This window comes from Arachis hypogaea, chromosome 9 (assembly GCF_003086295.3).
Source record: "Arachis hypogaea cultivar Tifrunner chromosome 9, arahy.Tifrunner.gnm2.J5K5, whole genome shotgun sequence".
Classification (NCBI taxonomy): domain Eukaryota; kingdom Viridiplantae; phylum Streptophyta; class Magnoliopsida; order Fabales; family Fabaceae; genus Arachis; species Arachis hypogaea.
Window position 1 is genome coordinate 8,524,276 of NC_092044.1, and position 10,129 is coordinate 8,534,404.

Sequence of the window (10,129 nt, forward strand, 5' to 3'; positions counted from 1 at the left end):
GCCGCTTCCTTATAAGTACTAGGTTCCGGATTTGAGGTGATGGTTAGAGAAAGAGACTTATATTTTGAGGTTATTTTATCATATGACAAGCGTTGTGAGATAGGATATAAAGAGTTAGAGTTGGTAAAGTTGCTAGAGTGAGCTACGTGGGTTATCATACAATAGTAGTCCTTCAAATAAGTAGGCGGTTTCTTGACTCTTTCAGATTTTCTAGTGATGCAGTCATGTGTAATGTCGTAGTTTTGTGATGCAGGTGCATTGTTAGTGTGTGGTGTGATAATGGGTCCAATGGTGTGTGAGAAAATTAGTGAGTGCATTAAACTTGAGAAATATTCATTTGAATATGTGAGTGTGGTATGTGTGGGTGATTACAAATGATGTGTAGATGGTGTATCATATTGAAAAAGATCAATGCATTGTGGTGTACGAGTGTGTGCCGCAGGAATGTCCGTGATAGTAGAATGTGAGAATGGAAAATGAGTTTCATAGAAAGTTACATTTCTAGATATGAAAATTTTCTTTGATTTTAAATCAATAAGTCAAAAACCCTTTGTTCCAAATTTAAAACTAAGAAAGCTATTTATCTGGTTTTTGGGTCTAATTTTGTTCTTGATTTTGTTAATGTGGAGGCATATGCAAGAGAACCAAATACTCTTAAATATGAAAAGTTAGGTAAGTTACTATACAAAAGCTTATAAGGACTAGCATTATCCAGTTTAGTGTTGGACAGCCTATTAATTAAGTGAATAGCGTGAGTAACAGCGTATTGCTAAAAACAATGTAAAATTCCTAATTAAAATAACAGTGCTTTATTAACACTTAAAATATGATGTTGTTTTTACCTTAAAATCCTGTTTTGCTCTGATATTTCTACACAAAAAGTTTGTGTGTAAAATGCCGGTTGTGCTAAAAAGAATTTTATAGTGAATTCGGTCCCATTGTCAGTCTTTATATACTTAAACTTGTTTTTTAAATTGTACTCTGAACAAAATTCACAAAATTAATAAACAATTCTGATGTCTCAAATTTGGTTTCCATAAAATAAATCTAAGTGAATCTACTCTTGTCATCCACCACAGCTAAAAAATACCTATGTCCTTCATCGGAAAGGATAGAAATGGGACCCAAGATATCCATATGAACCAAATCAAAACAATCTTTTATTTTAGTTGTACTAAGATCAAAAGATAATTTTTTTATTTTGCAAAATGACATGAGTCACAAGAAAGTTTTGAAGCAATACAATCTATAAAAAGATAATATTTCTTCAATAAAATCAGTTTATGCATGTATATGTGTCCTAATCTAAGATGCCAAATGTTACAAAATTTGAATAAAATTAGTCAAAATTTGGTTTGCATTATGAGGTGTTGCTGCACACTTTTGTCTTTGAATATTTGTTTGTCATTGATGTTACAATGTTCTCTTGAAGACAATTGAATTGAAATTGTTTGTCATTGATTATATCATCGTATTCCTCCGTGATCACGTGATTGATTGTGGTGTTATGTTGCTAACGTTACTGAAAATGGGAGGAGTATCATGCTTCTTATAGCACACATCTTCTATGTGGCCTTACTCGTTACAATGAGAGCATGTCATTGTAGCTTCAGGACCTCTACTAAAATAAATATTTGATTGATTTTGAATCGAACTTATGTTGCTCTTCGAAATTTGAGATTGAAGATTTGTGAGTTGATGCAGGAGATTGACATTGCTCTAGTTATTAAAACCACCACTTGAGGATCTGTTTAATATGTCTGCCATTTTGAAAAATCAATGAATCACATGGTAATAAAAATTTAGATCTTCTTATTTCTAACTCGTTAATCAGAACAACTATGTTCACTAAAAATCTTGCTAAATAGCCTCTCATCAAACTCAATCGGATGAGTTAGTTTGACGAAAGAGGTAAGAAAGGGAAGAAGAAAATGTCGAAAGAAAATAAAGGTAAGAAAGGAAAAAAAAAAAAGAAAATGTCAAGAAAAATAAGGAAAAGAAAGAATACGTGTCATTGGCAATTGACACTTTTTTAATTCGATTCACAACTTGGTCGCTCTCAATACTTACCGCATAATATAAAATATCTCAAGTTGTGATCTTAATGGTTTGATGAGTAAAAGTTGAGAGAATGAGAAAAGTTGATTCTTCTCATTTTAAAAAAACAAAATTTGTGATTAACCTTATATACTCTTTATGTATTTTTACTATAATTAATTATTATTAATATTAAATTAATAAAAAATAATTTAAATAAATTATTTTGCATCCAAATCAAATATAAAATTCTCATGTATGTATGTATAATAAAATTATTTATTCTATTTTTTCAATATACACGGGTAATTTACTGAACTCTAACTAATTACATTTATACCAAATCTTCTGTGTTTTACTGTTGATGCTCAATTAGAATTTTTTAGGCAGGTTCATGAAATATAAGGATCGTGCAAGCTGGATTCCTGACATATCACTCACTAAATCACAAAATTCTCATTCCATTGACATTTGAAAGTGAATTTCCTCTTTTGTAAATGTAGAATCTGAAAATCACACTCATCGATAGGATGATGATAATTCAGTAGGTTGTAATAACGAGATAGAGTATTTAATAATTCAGTCGATGATATAGAGGATTGGGAGAGAGTGTTAACGAGGATTTTCACAAGGAGGATAAGGATGGGTGGGTAGAACTTACTTTGAGAAAAAGAGGCAGTATCCTAACTCTTGTTTATGTTGTATCATCTAAAAAAAATTATAATTAAGTTTATGTATTTTTTATGTATTCTTATTATAATTAATTATTATTAATATTAAACTAATAAAAAAATCTAACTTTACTAATTTTTATTATTCTACTGTAATAAAATAAATTAATAAATAAATAAGACTAGGTTGCAAAAACAGAAAACTTCAATGAGAGTACAACGAGACTTTATTTTAAAAATTGATGGGAAGTTTCTTCATCCAAGTATGCAATTTTAGGCAAAAGTTTCATGATGAAACATAGAGACGAACATACAACTTTTATATATATATATATATATATATATATATGTATATATATATATATATTTTTTTTTTTTTACTAACATGCAACTTATATTAATCAGGCCAATAATTAGCGCAAACATCCTAACTCTTGTTCATGCCCCGCAAACATTCCTAGGAGACAATAAATTAATTAATAGTCTAATATCAGTGCAAGTTATATTAATTAGGAGTAGCAAATAATTAGTTATCTTTGTTATTTATATTATTATTATATATGATATATGATGTTTGTTTTATATTAAGACTTATGTGTTAAACTTATAAAAAAATCATATTATTATTTCTTTCCAAAATTTATTTTCATCAATTACATATAAACATTATATTTAAAATTTGTGAAAAAAAAAACATCCATCACTTGTATTTTCACAAAATCCTTGTAGGAATGTATAGACAACAATAAGTATTCGTTGAGCGAATAGTCTTTTTTACTTCTATTTCCATTAAAAAAAGCTCCATTCCTCATCACTTAGTTCTGTTATTTAATTATTCTTGCAGACAAAATGAATATTTGTAAATATTTATGGATATTATTCTTAAAAATTTAAACAAAAAATAACTCAGAAAATAATATAATCCAATACAATAATATAATCTAACACATTTCAACGCTATTAAATTTAACATAATCTAATATAATCCAACACAATTTAGCATAATTTGACGTAATATCATAATTAAAATCCTCATGAATAATAAGTAATTACATAATTAAAATCTAATATAATATGATTAATAAGTGTAGATATAAATGAGGATAATTAAGTAATTTTATATTTGCGAGATTCATAGAATGAGTACTTATGCTTCTATTTCTGTTTTTATTTATTTGTGAGAACAAGTTTTCATCTTCGTTTTGGCGAGTTTTTAAATTTGTCTAAAATGTAAATAGTAGTAAGTGGATGACCAAATAATATTGGATTAAATAACTTTAATACTATATTAGAATTAAAATTTAATATTTATAATCAAAATAAATGAATATATGTCAATAGAAATCAAACTATTAAAGTATATATTTATATTTATAATTTAACTTGATTGGATCGAATGACCCGAATTTTAGCACGATTTAATCAGGTAAAATTATTTGATTTTAGGTCGACCGAGTATAAATAAAACTATATTTTTTTATCCAAATTAACTGAATCTAGACTGAGTCTTCGGGCTAGACTGAGCTATAGCCACCCCGGTTTCACACTTATCCATTTAGTTAATTTGTTATTTTCATCAATTTCAAGTTTCATTTGTAACTTATTTTTATGGTTTCTTATCAATTAATTAGTTGTGTTAGTTTCTCTTGTATTGATTTTTTATTTTTCTAAAATTCTTTTTTATTATCTTTAGTTAATTTTGTGGATCGTTGTCGAGACTATAAAAAAAATAGATAGGCATAGCAATTTCTTTCGGCGGGGTATCTGCGAAAATTTATCCGCTAAAAAACATATATGGGAAGCATTTTTCTGTCGCGGGTGACGGGAATGGATACTCTCTCTCACACCCTCATCTTCACCTAGTCATCGACTTTTTTCTCTGCCTTCAGCTGCTGTTTCTCTTCTCTAACAACAGTGTTGCCGCCATCTTCCTCCCACCTCGTCATCTCGCCAACCACTCCAAGGTTCTCTGCGTCTCCGCCGCTTACAAGTCTCATCGTTGGTCACTGCCTCCCTCCCTCATTCACATTGCTAATCACCACCCTCCCACTCATTGCCGCTTTATCGTCGTCGCCTCCTACTCCATGCTCGTTCATCATCATTGCAGCCTCCTAATTGGTCTTCCTCGTCGTTGCCGCCTCCAGCAGAGTCGTCACCACCACTAGCACAATCATCGTTGCCTCCAACAGCCTCTTCGCCGCTTATCGCTGCTGTCTCCCGAAGCCTCATCATCCCCGCATTAATAAGTCTATTTCTCTAATTAGTTTTATTTGAGTTTTTTTTAACACTTGGAATTTAGGATTTGTTAATATTTTAAATCATTTGAAATTATTAATCTTCTAAATTTGTATCTTTATTTTTGTAATTATTGTTAAATTTTTATTTGAAAATTCATGATTTGTTCAATTTTTTATTTTTTGTATTTAAAACAGTTAATCTTCTGAATTTTATTTCTGTTTGGACAATTATTATTAAATTTTTATTTGGGAATTTAAGATTTGTTCAATTTTTAATATTCTGTGCTTGAAATTATTGATGTTCTGTGTTTGAAATTATTAATTTATAAAATATGTGGATATTCAAATTTTTGGTGGATATAGAGTCCTTATTATGCGTGATGGGGACGGGACAGAAACGGAACGAGGTGAGGGCATCTTTTCGTTTTATGGGAATCCGTTACCATCCCTTTAAATAAGATATGAGGAAGAGAAAATGTTCGGTGGTTTCGTTATTTATTATTTTATTCGAAAGTATAATTATTAAAATCTTAAAATCAAGGATAATTCTTAAAGAGAATATTATTAAGTCCTTAACTTATTAGAAGAGATAATAAGATAACGAATAAACTACCATTTTTACTCATAAAAGTTGAAAACATTGACATATTTACCCATAAAAGATTAAAATTACCATTTATACCCATAAAAGATTGACTTTCGCAGTAAAATTATCCAAACCCTAAATAATTACATAAAATCTCCAAACTACCCCCTTCTCTTCTCTCACACACCTACCCTCACTCACTATCTGCAGCACCTAAACCACCATTACCGTAGCATCATCTCCCTTCTCTCTCTCTCTCTCTCTCTCTCTCTCTCTCTCTCTCTCTCTCTCTCTCTCTCTCTCTCTCTCTCTCTCTCTCTCTCTCTCTTTTACTCACTCATTTTTTCAGATCAAATTGAAGAATAGAACATGCACAGATTCAAAATAAAACTCTAATTTCTTAAAACCTTCACAAAAAATTGACAATTTCTCTGATTTCAGATCACCATTTTCATTGCAAATAACACAGAACACTAATTTGAGTTTGGCGACACTGGGAGGAGATGACGAAAACGCATTACTAGGAGGAGAAGAAAAAAGTGATTCCGAGAGAAGGAGAAGACGAAGATACGACATTTAGAAAAGGAAGGAACTCAACACTAAAGAAGTTGGGGTTGCAGAAAATAGAGAATTCAAAATTGCTACTTCCTGAAGACAGAAACCTCTTGAAGAAGAAGAAGAAGAAGCTCACGATGGCAAAAGGAGAAACCACCATTAATACACAAAAGAGAGAGAAGAACGACAGAGAATAGATAAACATCAATAGAAAAAGAAGAGGAAGGAGAAAAGTGCGAAGAGGGGGGAGAGAAAGAGAAAAAGAACGATTGAAGAAGATGGAGGAGAAGGGAGAGAGATAGAGAGAGTGGAAAGGAGATGGTGCTGCAACACTGCTGCAAATAGTGAGTGAGGGTGGGTATGTGAGAGAAGAGAAGGGGGTAGTTTGAAAATTTTATGTAATTATTTAGAGTTTGGATAATTTTGCTGCGAAATTCAATTTTTTATGGGTACAAATGGTAATTTTAATCTTTTATGGGTAAATATGTTAGTATTTTCAATTTTTATGGGTAGAAATGGTAGTTTACTCTAAGATAACAATTTCAATCTTTCTTTAGGTAGATGAGGGGGTAGAAAGGATGAAAATGACAGCCTAATAATTAATAAGCATTTGGAATAAAAAAGAATAATTACTTAAATTAATCTTTGAGACTTTTAAAAGTTAGACATTTTAATTTTTTAAAATTTAAAATACAAAAAATAGCTTTCAGTGTTTATTTCTATTAGATAATACAGTCTCTTTTTATTATTCACTAATGGTAATTATTGACATAAAACGTTAACTCGTACACTTGACTGTTAAGTATTTATGTGTGCGAGCCAAAAAATAAATTTCTAAAATGAAATATAAAATAGTTTTCCAAGAATCTAAAATATCTCAAAATAGTCTTTAAAAAATTCTAAAAAAATCTTTCAAATAATTATTTTTAAATTAATAAATTTTAATTCCTAAAATTTTTGGTTTGTTTATCTCAAATTTAATTATTTATATATATAAAATTTTTTTAAGTATTTTAAAAATAAATTATAAATTACTTTTAAAAAGATAATTTTTTAAACAATATTTAAAATAAATGAACCCATATTTATTTTTGACCATACGAGATTTAGTTTAATTTAATTTATAGGTATCATATTTTATGATTATTTTTTATGATAAAGAAGAAGATGAGTTAGGCTTAGTTTGGTAAAATTTTTATTTTTTAAAAAGTGTAGCATTTATGTTTGGTAAATTAAATTAAAAATCACTTTTAATAAACACATATAGCAACAATTACTTTTGGTTGTAAATCCCGGTTAAATTAGTAAATAATTAGTCAATAAATTAGTTTTTAATAAGGAGAATTAAAAATGTGAATATTATATCAAATTAGGATAGAGCTCATTGAAACGAGAATTTTGACACAAATTTTGAAAAAATCAGTTCAAAATTAAACCGAATGGACTGAATCGGTTGAACTAGGCCCAAACTGGGCTGTTGGTCCAACCGGACCAGCCCTTTTAAATGAGCCGAAAGCCCTTTCTTCCTCACTTCACCAGCAATCAGCGTGAAATGCTTCCAGGGAGGAGAAAACATTCACTAACCCTTACACCACTTTTCAATATCTCGTAACTTCTCCGTTCGAGCTCCAATCGCCGCACTGTTTGCGGCCACACGTTCACCGCGTTGAGCTCTACGTTTCTACCGGAACAATTTTACTGGTAACTTGTTTAATTACTTCCAGCCCTTTTTTTCCCCAATTTTTGAATTTTTAATGGGAATGTTGAATTTCTTTGATTTCTGATGTTTTAGAATCCAATTAGCTTGAGGGAAACATTCACTCTTGTTTATGTAAAGTTTGGGTAAGGTGAGGATACGATAATTCTATTTTATTTTCTTTGAATTTGAGCTTTGAGTATTAAATTGGATATATATATGTTATGAATGTGTATTAGGTTGTGAAAAAATAATTGGAGCTTGAAATTGTGAATATTGGAACTTGGAGGAAGCTGATTAGTTGAATTTTGAAGGGGCTGCCTTGGTTTTAAATAATTTGCTTTGGTCGTTGCGTGGAAATCGGCCAAGGTATGATTTAGGTTTCTTGCATTTAATATATAATGTTCTGTGAAAACTTAGGCTAGATGACCATAGGATAAGTTGGAATGCAGGTATATGTTTAATGTTTAGTAATTTATCGATGAATATATTTGGTTGAAGTTTATTGGATAATTAGCTATTAATTTTAGATGGTGAATGTTGTTATGTTAATTTGGAGAGAATCATGGTTGAATGTTATTGTTGATGAACATAGTTGGTTAGGTACTTGTTGATTAACTAATAATTTGGTGAATTATTGATTTGAGGTATTTTGTGTTAGAAGCCTAGGATTAGTGAACTATGATCCTTAGTTGAATTTTGGTCGTTGAATTTGAATATTGTATGAGTATAATTGTTGATCTGAGGTAGATTTATTGTGGTGACTGTTATGATGATGAGGAAGGGTATGTTGAATTGAAAAGAAAGCAGGTTTGGATCCGAAAAGGGTGGCAAAGTCCGAGTTTTAGAGGAGATGCTGCCGAAATTTTATAAAAAATTAGAGATTTTGTTTATATGATTATTTAAAAAGATTTAGATTCAAGGGTTATATGATTTGATTTAGAGTTATTAAGAAAATGATCATGTTTTAAGTTTGATTTATTTAGAAAAGAATAAATTATGTTTTGAATTGGAACTATTGATGGACGGAATGGGAGGCGTGATAATGAAGGATAAGGATTGAATATGATTGACGTATAATAATGAATGAGATGCGATTGAGAATGATGTGGATGTTGATGAATTATAATTAAATTATTTATATGGCTTATGAATTTGAATAATCCGAGATACGAGATTCCCTGAATCAAATGTCGTGGCTTGCCACCACGTGTACCAGGCTGAAAACTTGATACTCTGTTGACCCTACGACGTAAGTGTGACCGGACACTATATAAATTCCCGGGAATGTTACTCCCATTGAGCAATATTGATTATTTGAGAAAAAGCTATGCATAGACTCTTGGGGATGCACGTCAGGGGACAGTCTAAGGACAATTCAGACTTGTCAGGTTGGCTGGATAACCGACAGATGAGCCTTATCAGCCATAAGACAGGCATGCATCATATGCATATTACTTGAATTACTTGCTTGTGTATTAACTGGGTGTGCTTAAATGTACTTGCCATGTTAAATGTATATTTGTTATCTGTAGTACTTGTAACCTTCTTGTGCTTGCCTTTGTCTGTTTAGTTGTCTGTGAAAATACATGATGGAGTTGGAGGTAAGGAGGAATGGCAGAATGGGATTTAGATTTAAGGTTAAGTTAAGTTAGGTTTAAATATCCTTAGTAAACCACCTTTTATGGCTTTTGTTTAATACTTTAAGCTCTATAATCTGAGTGTCGGCGTTCTAGGATTGCCTCTGGCATTCCCAGGACCTTATATATTATGTGTGTGGCACCTTTGTCATACTGAGAACCCCCGGTTCTCATTCCATACTATGTTGTTGTTTTTCAGATGCAAGTCGAGAGGCATCTCGTTAGGCGTCTGGACCCTTGAAGCAGAGTGGTTACAGGATTATTTTGTTATGCTATGATGTGTATATATGTACTTGATTTTCTCTCCGCATAACTTGTTCTTTTGATCCTCCTAGATGTTTATGGAGAGGCAGGATTGTGTATATGTACTTTTGGGTTTTGGATATGTATGTATATATATATATGTAAATATTCTCCGGCCAGTCTTGACTTCGCAGGCTGAGTAGGAGCTTGTTATTTTGTATCTTTGGCACTCTATTCCTACTTCTGTTATCATATGTTTAATAGTTATGGTTTCCTTAGCACGCAGGTTAACCCGTTCCTTGAGCGTTGCGCTTTTATTTTGCGATTTTGTTTCCTCTTTTCTTCAAGGCTCCTACCATATTATAACTCTTCTGCTATTATATGTACTCATTTTATTTTAGAGGTCGTAATACCACACCACCTCTGTTTTACGGCTTAAGCGTAAAGCTTAGTGTGGTAGGGTG

General features: G+C 30.9%; 1 long non-coding RNA gene across 1 annotated transcript; it reads left to right on the plus strand.

Moving 5' to 3' along the window:
• The first annotated feature begins 7,614 nt into the window (after positions 1–7,614).
• On the plus strand, positions 7,615–9,899 carry LOC112712889 (uncharacterized). The gene is made up of 4 exons (XR_003157954.3): positions 7,615–7,787; positions 7,879–7,933; positions 8,022–8,151; positions 9,622–9,899. It is a non-coding gene; the product is annotated as an uncharacterized lncRNA (long non-coding RNA).
• Positions 9,900–10,129: the final 230 nt, after the last annotated feature.